The sequence below is a fragment of the Bos taurus genome, chromosome 13, assembly GCF_002263795.3.
Source record: "Bos taurus isolate L1 Dominette 01449 registration number 42190680 breed Hereford chromosome 13, ARS-UCD2.0, whole genome shotgun sequence".
NCBI classification, from domain to species: domain Eukaryota; kingdom Metazoa; phylum Chordata; class Mammalia; order Artiodactyla; family Bovidae; genus Bos; species Bos taurus.
Genome location: NC_037340.1, coordinates 66527651 through 66544480, shown reverse-complemented (window position 1 = coordinate 66544480; position 16830 = coordinate 66527651).

Sequence of the window (16830 nt, the reverse complement as noted above, 5' to 3'; positions counted from 1 at the left end):
TCTGAGACTCCAAGCTAGTCCCTTTCCCACTCTGGGCCTCGGTTTCCCCATCTGTAAAGTGGACATAATAATAGTCTTCCTCTTGACCTGCTGTTTAAGGGTGGATGAGATGCCAGCCAAGATCATCTTTGGAGAAGGCGCCGTTTGGAGACAGTGCAGTCATGGTACGAGCAAAATCCAGGAGAGGGTTAATGAGAAAGGAGCTTTTATCATTCCGGCAGTGGTGGCGGCACCTTTGCAGCAAACTTCACCTGTTTACAGTCCATTAGAAGCCATTATTGCTGTGTCTGGGGTAGATGCACACCTCTGACCTTGACGCGTGTCTGACAGCTGCAGGCAGCAATCTGGAGAGCAGGAGTCATTTTGGCCGCATTTAAATGGCCACGAGAGGCTGAAGGCCTCTTCCAGTGCCCTTCTCCCTCCCCACTCCTGGGCCACAACCCCTGAGAACCAGAGGGCCAAAAGAGGGGCCCAGCCTGGGTTCCAGACCTCTCAAGGGTTCCCCTCTTTGCCCTCCGATTACCACCTTGAGTTTGCAACCTTAATAAAGCAGTAGTGAGCAAAGAAGAAACAAATAGACAGCTAGGGCCACAGGGGCTCAGAGAAATTGAGTCCAGGCCTTCCCTCGTATGTAAGAAAGGAAAGGACATGCCCAAGGTCAGAAAAAGAGAGTCGGAATTAGAACTGAGCTCCTGGGACTAGCCTCAGCTTGGAGATACTAATGGTGGGAATTTTAGGCAGTGACCACTGACACATAGGCAGCAGGACTGGGCAGAGAGGAAGATTTTATATCATGTTACATAGACAGCTGCCAGCTCTGGCTTCAAGAAAGGCAGACCCTGGGCAAGGGTGGCTCCAAATCAAGTTTTTACTCCCAGCTTCCAAAGTTTTCTTGAGAGAGGGAGAGAAGCCATAGAGAAGATGGGGCCACTACTGCAGATGCAAAATCAAGGTTTTCTCAAAGCTCTTGCTTTCGTTTTCTGCCTAATTCCCTTCTCTAGTTTTCTTTTCTTTCCATTTTTTTTTTTACAAATAACTCTTCTTCTTCAAAGTATTTATTGCCCCCAGACTTTTTGATTCCCCTTCTCTCAAAAAAGGATTAAAATCTCATTCATACTCAAGTGTAAATGACTGACAACAGCTCTAAGGCAGCGGAACTCCCTTTAGCAGGACTGTAAGAAAGGGGTAGGAACTAAGCTACACATCCCTGCTTCCCCACCTAATTACTCTTAATGTTAAGACTTGTACTCAAAAGGCTCTCTTCCAGGAAGCCTTCCTTCACCTCCAGGGACCTGATTCCCTCTATTATACCCCCTCACAGAACTGAGTTCCTTCTATTCAGAGACCTTTGTCTTTTGGTGTGATTATTTGATGACCTTCTGTCACTCACACTTGATTACAAGGTCCCTGAGGGCATCTTTTGCTCTCCAATGGTTTCTCCAGAGCCTAGGAAAGTCTCTGGACCATAAGAGATGCTCATTAAACACTTTCAGAGTGAATATATTGAGTGAGTGAAACTTGAGGCAACTATAAAGTCTGGACTCTGCCTTCATTCCATGAAGAATAACCTCCCAGTCCCCTGAAAGCAATGAGTTTCTCCTAAGATGTTGAGATGGGTCTTGTTGGCACAGCTATCCAGACCCCCTTTCCAGGCAAGCTTTCTCATCCCCCTGTCACTGACGGGGCACCTCTTCTGGGAGGTTACACCCCCTCCCCATCTCCTACCCAGGGGCAGCTCAGAGCCAGTGATGACTGACACTCCAGAGCCCCCTGTGGATAACCTGAGATGACATCTGTGCTTGTCCCTTCTCCTTTCCCTCTCCTGCTTCCCACCCTCCTTTACTCAGTTCAGTTCAGTCACTCAGTCATGTCTGACTCTTTGTGACCCCATGAATCGCAGCACGCCAGGCCTCCCTGTCCATCACCAACTCCCAGAGTTCACTCAAACTCACACCCATTGAGCCAGTGATGCCATCCAGCCACCTCATCCTCTGTTGTCCCCTTCTCCTCCTGCCCCCAATCCCTCCCAGCATCAGTCTTTTCCAATGAGTCAAATCTTCGCATGAGGTGGCCAAAGTACTGGCGTTTCAGCTTTAGCATCATTCCTTCCAAAGAACACCCAGGACTGATCTCCTTTAGAATGGACTGGTTGGATCTCCTTGCAGTCTAAGGGACTCTCAAGAGTCTTCTCCAACACCACAGTTCAAAAGCATCAATTCTTCGGTGCTCAGCCTTCTTCACAGTCCAACTCTCACATCCATACATGACCACAGGAAAAACCATAGCCTTGACTAGACAGACCTTTGTTGGCAAAGTAATGTCTGGTTTTACTTAAAAGCACTTCTTCAACAAATCCCATGAGCCAAATCCCTCTCACGCTCTGCTTCTAGGACTCCAACCAGAAGTAGGCACTTCCCATCTTCCATAGGCTCTAGCTTAACAACATCACCCTAGGAACTAACATTTATTAAGCATCTTCTGTGTGCTAGAGTCCATGCTAGATGCTTTACATCTAGCATCTAATCCTCACCACCACCTGTTGAGATGGGTCCTATTATTATCCCCGTGTTTTAGAGGAAAAGACCAAGGTTCAGAGAGAGTACATGACTTGTTCAAGATCACACAGTTGATAAATGGTGGGCCAGGGCTTTGAACCCAGTTCTAGCAAGTGAGGTGATGATGGCTACTGACCATTGTAATATAGGATGACTACAGTGGGGCTTCCCTGGTGGCTCAGCTGGTAAAGAATCTGCCTGCAATGCAGGAGACCTGGGTTCGATCCCTGGGTTGGGAAGATCCTCTGGAGAAGGGAATGGCTACCCACTCTAGTATTCTTGTCTGGAGAATTCCATGGACAGAGGATCCTGGAGGGCTACAGTCCATGGGGTCACAAAAGAGTCAGACACCAGTGAGTGACTAACACTCACTTTTTTCATAGTTATAATAGCAAATAAAAAAAGAGAAATCAACATTGTAGGGAGTTATGGAGGATGGTGAAAACTTTCTCTAAGTAGAAAACATTTGCGTCTTGAAGAAGATAAAGAAGATGGAAGGCCTGCAAGGCAGAGGGAACAGCGTGGGCAAAAGCAAGAAGGCAGACATCCATGAAACATGCGTTTCATGTAGATCCAACAAAAGAGTGTGAGGTACATGGAGGGACGGGCTACAGACAGAGGCCAGGGTTAGGGTTAAACCAGATCTTAAATGGCTTGGGTACTAAGATAAGGAAATGGGACTCTGTCCTACAGGAAGTTAGATGCCACTGTTGGGTTTTAAGAAGAGGGATAATAACATGGTATGTTTCTACTTAGGGAGATTACTCATGTTCAGGCTGGAAGATGGACGGGAGAGAAAAACTGGAGCCCAGAAGGATGTTTAGGGGAAAGAAGGTGAGATCATAAAAGAAGCAAGATTATGTTTTAAGGCCACAGGGATACAGAAAAGTAAGTAAATTCAAAAGAGAATGATTTATGAGATAAAAATAGCAGGATTAGGGATCTGGAACATGGGAGTTGAGGAAGAAGGAGAAGTCTGGGATAGTGCCCATGTATCTGTCATAGGTAGTATCACTTGCCAAAGTGAGAAAAAAAGGGTAGATTTGGATACAAGCATGATGAGCTCAGTTTTTGACACGCCGAATCAGAGGTTTCTCAGGGACAGTGTTCAGGAGATTGCAGATAAATGGCCAACCTCTCCTGTAGCTCAGGGCTTCCCTGGTGGCTCAGATGGTTAAGACTCTGCCTGCAATTCAGGAGACCTGGGTTCAATCCTGGGTCGGGAGGTCCCCTGGAGAAGGGAAGGGCTACCCACTCCAATATTCTTGGGCTTCCCTGGTGGCTCAGATAGTAAAGAATCCACCTGCAATGCAGGAGACCCGGGTTCACTCTCTGGATCGGCAAGATCTCTTGGAGAAGGGAATGGCTACCCATTCCAGTATTCTTGCCTGGAGAATCCCATGGACAGAGGAGCCTCGCAGACTATGGTCCACAGGGACACAAAGAGTCAGATAACACGTTCCTGTAGCTCAAGGGAGAGGTGGGAGGTGAAGTTCTGTATCAGAAACTCTGATTGGCTCTTTGTGACATCATAGAAATGGAGAAGGGGTGGTAAAAGAAGCCCTTGACCATGAAAATACTGAGAGTAACTGGTCTAACCTAGTCTTCCATGTTGAACTTCCTGTCCCAGGTGAGCTTGCCAGAATTGAATTCTTTCAACTAAGCTCTTTGGACTTTTTCAAATTCTTTAGGATCACAAGCTTCCTGCTGCCAGGGCCCCACATCCCCCGCCCCCCACCTCCCGCGCCAACCCCATCCTTTATCCACCCCTCCTCCACACTGCCTTTCCAAAAAAAGAAAGGAAAAAACGGTGGAATGGATGATTTGGGAGCTGCAAACCTCCAAATGGAGAGGTTATATTCTCAAGACAGCAGCATCAATCACCACATTTTCATTATTAAGTAACATCGAGGTATGCAGAGCCGATTCGGCACCTTATCTGAACCTAGCAGCTGTGCCCTAAATTCCAGCCGTGGCGCCTGTCTGCAGGAATTCAGTTGCCTGTGTTTAAAATGAGTGTTAGCATCTATCATTTCCCCACACCAAATGCTTTTGTGTCGGTGGTTGGCAGCGCTAATCCGTCACCAGGGTTCTCCACTGCCCGGCTCGATACCCTCTTCGTCACTGTTGGGGGGAGAGGAATGAGAGGCCCCCAGGATGGGGGAAATGTCACTGTGAGGACAACTGCAACATTTGGGACTCTTTCACCAAAAAAAAAAAAAAGCAGGAGGGAGAGGAAAAAATGTCCATATCTATTGCAGGGCTGACTTCTTTTTTTTTTTTCTTTTTTTAGGGCTGACTTCTTATCTCACAGATTCTAGGTAGTCAAGGGTCTTCCATCATCCATTCTTTCATTGTTTGGTCGCTAAGCCGTGTCTGACTCTTTGTGAACCTGTGGACTGTAGCCCGCCAGGGTCCTCTGTTCATGGGATTTCCCAGGCAAAAATACTGGAGTGGATTGACTTTTCCTTCTCCAGGGGACCTTCCCAACACAGGTATCGAACTTGCGTCTCCTGCACTGCAGGCAGATTCTTTACCACTAAGCCACCTAGGAAGCAGTATACCTATGGCTGATTCATGTTGAGTTTTGACAAAAAACAAAAAAAAACTCTGTAAAGCAATTATCCTTCAACTGAAAAAAAAAAAAAAAAGTTGGTGGGACCTTTCCACAGAGGATGGAAGGCTTTGGCTCTGTGATCTTTCAGCTCTCAAGGATAAAGAATTGCAGCACATTTGAGCTGAAAAGGACCTTAAACCATCTGGTCTGGTTTGTCTCAACCTCCTTGGGGATTCAAAAACCTTTTAGGATCCTCTACTCAGAAATATGGACTTCCCTGGTAGCTCAGATAGTAAAGAATCTGCCTGCAATGAAGAAGACCTGGGTTCAATCCCTAGGTCAGGAAGATCCCCTGGAGAGGGGAATGGTTACCCACTCCAGTAGTCTTGCCTGGAGAATCCCATGGACAGAGAAGCCTGGCAGGCTACAGTCCATGGGGTTACAAAGAGTCAGACATGACTGACAGACTAACACACATATCCAGCAATATATACAAATCCAAAATTTTTTCTCATACATACCAAACTTAGACTATAATTTTATGGGATATGTGAACCCCTGGTTAAAAATCTTAGATATAGTTTAAACCCCTCATTTGACAGATGGAGAGGCTGAGTCCCCATGGATAGAAGGCTATGTGTCAGAGTCTTCAGAGTGAACAAGTAGAATTTTGGGTGGGGTGAATGAATCCAAGCCAGTGAGATAAAGTTGAAAAAGGAAGGGCTTAAGAGCCGAAAAGACCTGGGTTTGAATCAGCTCCACAACTTGTCGTTACTAGTTGTGTGGCTTGGGAAAAACAGGATAGATACACTCTCCAGAATTCAGTTTTCTTATCTGTGAAATCACATAATAATATCTAGTTTGTAAGACTGCAGGAAGGATTAGTGTTAATGGAAGTAGGTAGCATGCTGTGATACACATCCAGGTCCCCCATTCAGAACCAAAGGATTTTCCCCACCAATGGGGGTGCCATCATCAGAAAGCCACAAGTTATCAGTCCCCTACAGGGATTGCATCTGCTGAAGAGAACGGCTTCACTCAACCTAACACCTTTTCCTAAGGCAGGCTGCATCCCATAACTGACTTATAAGGCAGCATAAAGGCCCGTCCCAACTCTGGACAACTTAAATGTCATCTTATCTTCAAAACCATCCATAAGGTTGGCTGAGGCCTCTGTGGAGTCTGTATCACAGCTCTGCTTTCCCTCTGTTCAGTCCAACCCCGTCCCTTCTCATCCACGGCTGTTGATCCTAAACAGCACTCCCTAACTGTTAGGAGAAGCACACTGACTGAAACCGCCCACCCTGGCCAGGCACCACAGTCACCGTTTGCGTGAGTTATTTTTATGACAGGAGGTCCTGGTAAGGAACACCAAACTAACAAGCCACCACTAACCGGAAGAGCTCGGGAAACGTCAAAAGGAGACACCATGTGTCCTATCACTTCTCAGAAACCTTCTCGCTGGCATCCATCTTGGCAGAGCAATGCGTGTGCCAGCAGGGAGGACCCTGAGTCAGAATGATTGACCAAAGACAACCCAGAAACTAATCCATCGCCATAAAGCCTGAGAACCACGTGGTAGAGCAGTCCTCCTGCGTTCCCTTATCCTCCTGCCCTCCGCCCCAGGCACCCTTTCCCAATAAAGTCTCTTGTTCTGTCAGCATGTATGTCTCCTTGGACAATTCATTTCCGAGTGTTAGACAAGAGCCCACTTTTGGGCCTTGGAAGGGGTCTCCCCTTCCTGCAAGAAGCACTCTGCCTCCTGAGCTCCATCCATCTCTGAGTCTGCCTTCCAGTAAACCCAGCCTATGATATAGGACTAGATCAGGTCCTGCTGGTTAGCAGGCTCTGGGGTGTTTTCCTGATGTTCTTGTTGTGATTTGAGTTTGGAAGCCAGAGCTCCTGACTCCCAGTCAGTGCTTTACTTTACCGAGCCAAAGAGCTCTCAGTTCCAGTGTTTTCACTGTCCCAGCCCTCTTCTCTGCATGGGCTTGGTGCCCCTTAGAGGCAGAGGATACATGGGCTGCTGTCATCCTTTCAATCCAACCCTCTGCCTCCTGTTATCAAAATGCCTCAAACAAAAGGTAGAGAGGCCTGGGCTGCTTGAGAAAGTGATACTCAGGTGCCCTCACTCCTTGAGTTGGAAGGGACAGAGTGAAAGTCATTTGGCTTCGTGTGTGTTTGGATTCAGAACCTGAGGCCCAAGGGGTAGGGAAGAGGTGGGGTGGGGGCTGGGGGCCTGCACATCAGGCTGGAAACTACAGGAGGGGGTGCCTGACTGTGTTATCAGGCTCTCTGACTTCTGTTCAAACCATACTGTACCCTGCACTGTCAGCTGTGAAGCCCTGGGTAAGGGTGCTGATGGACAGGCTAGAGTCCTGAATCCCCTGGGATTCCACTATTCAACATCCTGAAGATGGTGTCTGAACTGGATCTTGAAGCTTATGGCAAACTGAGGGTCAGAGTGACCCAGTCTGCTGATGCCCCCCTTCCCCTCTCATATCCACTTAAAGAGACACCTGGGCAGAACAGCAAATCTGCAACCAGAAAACCCAGATATTCGACACTCAGCCCATGGGTGATGAGTACATGCTATGTGTGAGGCTCTGTGCTCTGGGGAGAATGGTGTCTAGTCGCACCTTAGGGGGCTCCAGGATTAGATACACTCACTCATTAAGTAGGTTGTTCAGCAAGCATTTACAAAGCCAAGCCCTCTGCTGTGTCCTGGGGAGATACAGTGAACAAGAAAGATGCGATCCTGCCCTAAAAAGATCACAGCCTAGGGCCTCCCATTCCAGTAGGGTCTTCGTGGGGCTTTGTTTCCCTTCAGTTGTCGAGGACATTTCCTTCTACTAATCACGATGCTTCTGACTTTCATTTAAACTTGTTGGGGGCTTCATCCTGTGGTTACGGTCCCATTTGCTGTGGCTCTTATCTCACCTTTGAGGACCCTCCTTCTCACTAGGCCTTACATTTTGCTCACCCTCTCCTTTGTTTACAACCAGAATCATCTTCTTAGGATAGCTCTAGACTGAATCAGACTGGCAGGAAAGAGCCCAAGGTCAAAAGACCATTCACCAGTGATTCACTGGCACCACTTGGTGACCAGATGGTGCTTGTTCCTAATCTTTGCCCACCCTCCAGGCCCAAACCCAGAGAGTGGGTGAGACTGCCCATGACTGGTTGGAAGCATCATTTTCCTTTATGAAGCCTGTCTTGCTATGCTTAGAGTCCCTCTGCAAGGAGTAATTATACTTCCTATCATGAAGACTGGAAAACTGAAGCACAAAGCTGAAAAATGACTTCACCAAGGTCATACTACTCTCCCGAGGTTGAAATTCTGCACTGAATTTCAAGTGAGAAATTGACACACGCAAACGCACAGTCAAGAAGAGCAAGCGAAGGTAAGAGAAGAGGCAAAGACAGGGGCTAAAAAGAAATGTAGACAGGGGACAGAATGAAGGCGAGGCAGAGGAAATAAGAGTGAGAACTCAGCCCAAATGATGACTTCTTTGCTTTCCAGAGGCATTTATCTTTCATTTGACCTTATAAGAGTCTATTTGTGTTGAGATTTTAAATTGAGGATTTTTTCCTTTTAAAAAACATCCCTGCGCAGTTAGCATGGTTCTATATTAATTTTTATTCATGCCAGTGGCTTCGGTATTTATTCTCCTCCAAAATCACTGAGATGGAAGGGACAGAGTGAAAGTCATTTGGCTTTGTGTTTGTTTGGATTCAGACTGAGGCCCAGGGGGTAGGGATGAGGTGGGGTGGGGGCTGGGGGTCTGTACATCAGGCTGGAAACTAGAGTGGGGGGCCTGACGGTGCTATCAGGCTCCCGACTTCTGTTCAGACCATACTGTACCCCGCACTGTCAGCTGTGGAGCCCCTGGGTGAGGGAGCTGATGGACAGGCTAGAGTCCTGAATCCCCTGGAATTCCAATATTCAACGTCCTGAAGATGGTGTCTGAACTGGGTTTTGAATCTTATGGCAAACTGAGAGTCAGAGTGACCAAGAAGTCAAGTCTGGGCCTGGGTATGTGACTTCCTGGGTATGCGTTCTAGCTTCACCACTTATGGGCTGCAAGACCTTCACTTCACCTGGACCTCAGCTGTTCTCATCTGCAAAATGGGATCAATAAAAATGATGACTGCCTGGGGCAAGTGTGAGGATTAAGGAAACGACTACCTTAAAGAACTTGGCTTTAGTGTTTGGCACCCAGTAGGCGCTCAAAAAGTGTTTGTGAGTTGAATGAATATAGTTCATGCACCTGCATAGGAATTCTGCAGGCAAAGGAGGCATGAAAAAGTGACTAAATACATAGGCTCTGGAAACAGTGTGTGCTGTGCTAAGTCACTTCAGTCATGTCCGACTCTGAGACCCTATGGACTGTAGCCCACAAGGCTCCTCTGTCCATGGGATTCCCCAGGCAAGAATACTGGAGTGGGCTGCCGTGCTTTCTTCCAGGGGATCTTCCAGACCCAGGGACTGAACTTGCATCTCTGACGTCTCCTGCATTGGCTGGCAGGTTCTTTACCACTAGTGCCACCTTGGAAGCCTGGAAACAGACCTGGGTTCAAATCTGTTATCTGTTTCCGTTACCTAGGGGTCAGATTGCCCTTAGTCCTTAATAGCTTTATAACTTTGAACTAGTCAGTTTATTGCTCTGAGCCTCTGTTTATTCATAACTAAAATGGAGTTGATAATAATACCTACTTCATTGTGTTGCTTGAAGACTAAATTGGAACACACATATAAAGGGCTTAGCATGGTACCTGCTAAGATAATGGTACCTGCTTATATAATGAGAACCGGAATGTTTACAAATAAAACACGCCCCATAGAGGGGAATTCACAAAGCACAGAAATGCAGTGGCAGACTTTGAAAATAAACAGAACTGCAGGTGCAAAGGCCCAGAGACATAGACAAGCACAGTGTGACAAGCTGGCTGACTGGGACCCACAAGGCATGCCTGGAGCAAAGAGTGAGGGCTTGGGGGAGGCAAGCTGTGTCTGTGGCAGGAAGTAATCATGCAGGGCCTTGAATACCAGTCTAGGGAGATTTTTTCTTTCTCTCTTTTTATTCTTGGCTGTGCTAAGTCCTCCTTGTTGTACATGGGCTTTTTCTAGTTGCAGCAAGAGGGGGCTACTCTCTAGCTGTGGTGCACGGACTTCTCATTGCCGTGGCTTCTCTTGTTGCAGAGCACAGGCTTAGTTGCCCCGTGGCATGTGGGATCATTCTGGACCAGGGATCGAATCCCTGTCTCCCACACTAGAAGGTGGATTCTTAACCACTGGGCCACCAGGTAAGTCCCATCTAGGGAGCTTTAACTTCTCTCTGAAGGCCCTAGGGAGCCACTGAGAGTTTCAATCAGGGGAGGGACATGGTTATATTTGGACAGACTAAGCTCCTATTCCCTGAGGCTGTAATCCATGAAGGCCTTTGCAATCAAGGTGAGATGTCTCATTCCATGGATGGGAAAACCAAGGCCCCATATGGGGAAGGGTTTGCCCAGTGCCTAGAGTTAGGCTTTGGCAGATTCAAGGCCAGAATGCTGGGCTTCAGCCCACTGATTTCTTCCCACCCTCCTGGGCTTGGGTAAAGACAGGAAAGGCCCGGCATCCAGGGATACCACTGGAGCAAGGAACTGGATATTGCATAACAAACAGTGGGGAAAATCTCAGTGGTAAACAACAAGAAGCATTTAATTAGCTTGCAAATCTCTGGGTCAGCCGGGGTGGCTCTGCTTGGCCCCCATCTCCTCCCAGGACCAGCAGGCCAGGCTGGGTACGTTACTGTGGCGAAGGCAGAAGCACCACCACGCACGTGCTGTTCAAGCCTCAGCTCACTGCACCTCTGCTGACAGCCCCCTGGCCGAAGCAAGTCCCACAGCTGAGCAGTGTTAAGTCAGAATCCCAGCGGGAAGTATGGCAAAGTAACATGGCAGAGAGCACAGACCTATAACTGGGGGAGCAGCGAGGGATGGAAAGACTCAGAGCCACAGTCCAGGCCACCGCAGGTGCTTCTGGGGGCTGTCCAGGGTTCCAGGCTCCCCTCCTATCCTCAGATGTCCACTTGTCACCCCAGCTACTCCCCCAAAATGAGGTGGAGCCACTTCCCTGGTGGCTCAGTGGTTAAGAATCCTCCTGCCAATACAGGGGCGACGGGTTCCATCCCTGGTCCAGGAAGACCTCACATGCTGCAGAGCCACTAAGCCCATGTGCCACAACTAATGAGCCCACGCTCTAGAAGCCAAGAGTCACAACCACTGAAGCCCGCTCTCCTTAAAGCCTGGGCTCCGCATCAGGAGCAGCCACTGCAGTGAAAAGCCCATGCACTGCAACCAGAGAGTAGCCCCTGGAGGCCACGACTAGCGAAAGCCCTCGTGTAGCAACGAAGACCCGGAGCAGCCATAAGTAAATACATAAATAAAATTTTTTTTAATAAAAAAGAAGAGATGGGGGGAAGGTCAACGCCTTTCCTGAGCACACATACCAAGAGTCCTGCCGCGTGCCCTGCAAGCCCGTGCTTCATCACGCACCTCACCCTCCCCGTCTGCCACGTCACGCCGCTCTCCCCCACGACCCCTCGTTCTCCAGCTCGCTCCAGCTTCACTCTAACTCCAGTACCCCAGCTCTCCAGGTGCTCCCCCACTCCAGGACCTTCATCCATGCTGTCCCTCAGCCACCTTCCCCGCTCTTCCCACCCCCACACCTTCAGGTCTCTAAGAAACCGCCTCTGATCCCTCCATCTGAGTCTCCGGTGATTCTCTATGACCGAAGCCTGTTTATTATTTTTTTTTCCAAGCTCTTATTATTGTTTAAAATTGTGTCAATGTGTTGGTCTGATATGTGTCTGTCTCTCTTAAGATGTAAGCACCTTGAGGGACCTTACCACCTGTACCTCGTACAGGAAGGACCTTCTTCACAGTAGATGTTCAATAAATACCCACTGAAAGCAAGGAAGGAAGGAGGGAGGGAGTGGGGAGGAAAGAGAGACCGTGAGGTGAGAATTCTTGATGCCCGTTTTACAGATCTAAAAAGACTCAAATAAGTGAAGCTCCTTGCCCACAGGCCCATAGCCACACCTCTAGGAAACTGATACAAACCCAGCCCCGAGAGGTTCCCTAAGTCTGCTCTTCCCACTAGACCCCTGATGACCAAAGATGATCTTAACCTACAAAACACAGAGTCAATTATGTAGCAAAAACCCCTGTGCCCAGCATGTAGCTCAAACAATAGAACATTATGGAGACCTTTGAGGTCCCCTGAGTTTTTCTTCTGAACTCCATCCCTCTCTTCCTGCCTCCCCAGAGGTGACCATCATGTAAAACTGATTGTTTAGCATTTTTAGGCGTGTTTTTAAAAATACTTTTACTCTGGTGTGTATGCTTAAACAGTATTGTTTTATATCCGTTTAGAGCTCCATATACATTGTGTCATCCTCTGTGTATTTTTCTGCAACCTATTTTTTTTCACTTGATATTATGTTGTGAGCTTCATCCCTGCAGTTCTAGTTCATTCATTTTCACTGCTGCCTATTGGTCCCTGTATGAATAATCCATGGTTTATTTATCTATTCCCCACACTGATGGACATTCAAGTTGTTCCCAGCTTTATGCAATGTGTGAACCTTCCTTCAAAAGAAATACTTTGCAGAACCTCAACATAAAAAGCAGATAAAAGCAGAACTTCTTCGTTTGAGTTGAGGAAGGGGCTGTCCCGGGGGCCTCGGATGGGGTTCTACTGCCAGGAAGGCAGCAAATATTCCTGGGGCATCCCCCAGGCAGTAGGTAGGCGAGAAGGCAAGAGGAGACAAGACAGTGAGAAAGGATGGTATTTAAAAAACAAAATGAGTGAGAGTCATTGCTCACAAGGCCTCTCAACAGAGCTAGGAAATATTATGCCACATACGTACAGACATTTAAATACACATTTGTGCATGTATACCTATAGTTACATCTATAGCTATCTGTAACCATTAGTTCAAGTCAATACCTCCAATTCCAATGTGATATGTCAGGTTTCTTTCTAGCCTGGGACCCCTGGTTTCCAACACCCTCAGTATATTTATGAGTTTGCTCAGCCCCTGGATGTAAACAAGACTCCAACCACGCCAACCCTGTCCTTGGCCCTGTGGCCTCCTTGATCCTGCTGTCTTCTTAGCCCCTGGCCAGGCTGTCACTTCCAAGAGCAGGGAAGGAAAGGGAGTTGGGGGAAGGAGAAGGACGGAGAAGAGAGACGAAGCAGAATCTCCGATTCTCTCTTAAGCTGCTCCAGTCAAGCTAAATCTCCCATCGTTCCTCCAAAACTGCTTTGATCAAAGTCACCCATGGCCTCCAGGCTGCTAACCCTAATGGTTAATTCTTAGTTCTCCTTTTATTTGCTCGAAAAGTCATGACAGATACAATCGATTATGGTCTCTTCTGGAAACACTTTCTTCACTTGGCTTTGCCTGGCCCCCCTCCCACCTCACTGACTGCTGCTTTTCTGTATCATTTGCTGGCCCCTCCTCAAATCCCCATCTATTCAGTCTGGGGACCCCAGGCCTCAGCCCTTGGTCCTCTTCATCTCCCTTCACTTGGTAATCTCATCCAGTCTCATGACTTTAAATGTCTGGGATTTCCTTGGTGGTCCGGTGGTTAAGAACGCCTTCCAATGCAGGGAATGACGGTTCGATCCCTGGACAGAGTACCAGGACCCAACATGCTGCAGCGCAAATAAGCTCGTGCTCCACAACTACTGAGCTCACACACTCTGGAGCCCGTGTGCCACAACTGGAGCGTCCGTGTGTTGCAATGAAAGATCTTGCAGGATACAGTGAAGATCTCTCAACCCAATGCAGCTAAATAAATAAAAACAGTAATAAGTAAATATCATCTATGTCTTGATGTCTACTAAGTCCTACCTAGGACCTCTCCTCCAGACCTCTAGATCTGTATTAATTTCTTGCAGCGGTCATAACAAATTACCACCAACTGGTTATTCTTACAACTCTGGAGGCTAGAAGTTCAAGATCAAAGTGTTAGCAGGGCTGTTTCCTTCTGGGGCACCTGATGGAGAACATGTTTCCTGCCTCCCTCCTAGCTTCCAGTGGGTGCCAGCACCCTGGCATTCCTTGGCTTGCCGATGTATCACTCTGATCCCAGCGTCCATCTTCCTCTGTGTCCTCACATCACCTTCACTCTCTGTGTCTCTCTGCATCCAAATTTCCATCTTCTTACAGCACACCAGTCATTGGATTAAAGGCTCCATCCACATTCCAATTCAGCAAGATCTTATCTTAACTCGATTACAGCTGCCATGGCCCTGTTTCCAAATAAGGTCACATTCACAGGGTCCCAAGTAAACATGAACTTGGGGGAGGGAAACACTATTCAACCCTGTACAAGACACCACTCCAAATCTCACTATGGGATGCCTCAATTTGGAACTTAAGATGTCCAACCTGAACCCCAATCTCCCCTTTCTGCCCCCCAAACTGCTTCTTCTTCAGCTTTCTCCATCTTAGTAAGTGACAACTTCATCCTTTCAGTCACACTGGCTAAATCCCTCTGAGTCACCTTTGACTCCTCTTTCTTTCACATCCCACACTTAATCCAGTAGGAAACCCCGCTTGCTCTAACATGTGTCTAGAACCTGACCCTTTCTCACCACCTCCCCCACCATCACCCTGATCCAAGCCTCCATCACCTCTCACCTGGATCACCTATAATGACCTTTTCATGAGGCTCCCAGCTTTCACCATTACTCCTTTGGTCCGTGCTCCCCACACTAGCCAGAGAGACCCACTTGAAACACAAGTCGGGCCATTCACTCCTCTGTGACACTCTCCAATGTTAGGATGCCAGATAAAATATGGGATGCCCAGTGAAATCTGAACTCCAGGTAAACAGAAAGTAACTTTTATTAGAAGTATGTTCCATGCACTATGTGGAACATACTTACACTAGAAAAAGAAATAAAGAAAGAAAAAGCTGTTCATTATCTGAATTCACATTTTAAATTTTTACTATTATTATTTTTTACTTTGTTTGGCTGCCCCAGGTCTTAACTGCAGCACCTGATATCTTCACTGTAGCATGTGGGCTCTTAGTCGCAGCATGCAGGATCTGGTTCCCTGCCCAGGGATCAAACCCAGTCTCCTTGTATTGGGAGCAAGGAGTCTTAACCACTGGACCATCAGGGAAGTCCCCAAAAATTCACATTTAACCAGACATCCTGTATTTTTATTTGGTAAATTAAATGGTCATATTCTTATTGCTCCCATCTCATTCAGAGAAATACCCAGAGTCCCTATACTGGCTTACAAGGGCCCTACATAACCTGGCCCCACACCCTCTTCCCATCTTCCTACTTTCCTCCTTTCTCACCCACTGAAGCCACACTGGACTCCTTACCAAGTTTGATAAACCCCAATCTTACCCCCACCTCGGGATCTTTGCCTGGTACATACTTCCTCTGAATATTCACATGGCTTGCTCCTCACTTCCCTGAAATCTTTGTTCAATGGCCTCTCAGTACGGCCTTTTCTGACCACTCAAATCATTCACATGCCCCAGATTACCTATGCCCTTTCCTGCTTTACTTTCCCCCAGAGTCCTTACCATCAGCTGATATATTTTATTTATTATCTATCCCCTAGATTAGAATGGCAGCTCCAAGAGGGCAGAGATGTTTGTCTTCCTCACCGTTCTATATATAGTGCCTGGAACAGGGCCTGGCCCACAGGAGGTGCTCAGTTAACATTTGTTCAATGAATGGCTTTCAGTTTCTTCATCTGTAAAATGAAAATACTTCCCTAAGTTATGGAGCTATTATGACAATCAGATGAGTGTTTAAAAAGTAAAGTGGTGCTGAACCAATGTCCCCTGCACCCCCTACCCTCATCTAGGTTTGCTGCCAGTTTAGGAATTCTATACAACAGGGGTCCTCAGGACTTCCCTGTGGTCCAGTGGCTAAAACTCCACGTTTCCAATGCAGGGGCCCCAGATTCATTCCCTGGTCAGGGAACTGGATCCCACATGCTGCAACCAAGGGTTTGCATGCTGCAATGCAGAGCTCATTGCCTCGACTAAGACCTAGCGCAGTCAAATTAAAACAAACAAGGAAACAGGGGTCGTCGCCAAACTCCAGGATCTAATGCCTGACGATCTGAGGTGGAGCTGATGTAATAACAGAAATAAAGTGCACAGTAAATGCGCTTCGCTTGAATCATCCTGAAACCATCCCCCTCCTGATGTGCAGAAAAACTGTCTTCCATGAAACCAGTCCCTGATGCCAAAAAGGTTGGGGACCACTGCATAAAAGATTTAAGTTCTGACCACTGCGCTGGAGTCGCTGCTGTCCTCCTAGTGGCCACCGCTGGAATTACAGGCACCATGCCCTGGAAGGCCCAACCTGTCATTAGGGACCAAGCTCTGCAAATCCCCTTTATAGGTTAGCAAACATGCCCAGAACTCCTGATCAAGGCTCCTAGGAACAGGGCAGCCAGCAAGTGTCTCAGAGATCCCTCCCACATCCCCAGGCCCACATACACCTGCTGCAGGCTCCCACTTTCCCCAGCACCTGCCTCTGCTCTTTCCTGGGTCAGGTTTTTAATTCCGTCTCGCCGTCTGCCTTTGCCTTCATTATCCTCTGCCTGCCGTGGAGGGGTTAGTTAAAGTGTCAGAGCGATGTCATTTACAGCCTCCCGTTGCTAAGCAACAGACCCAGGT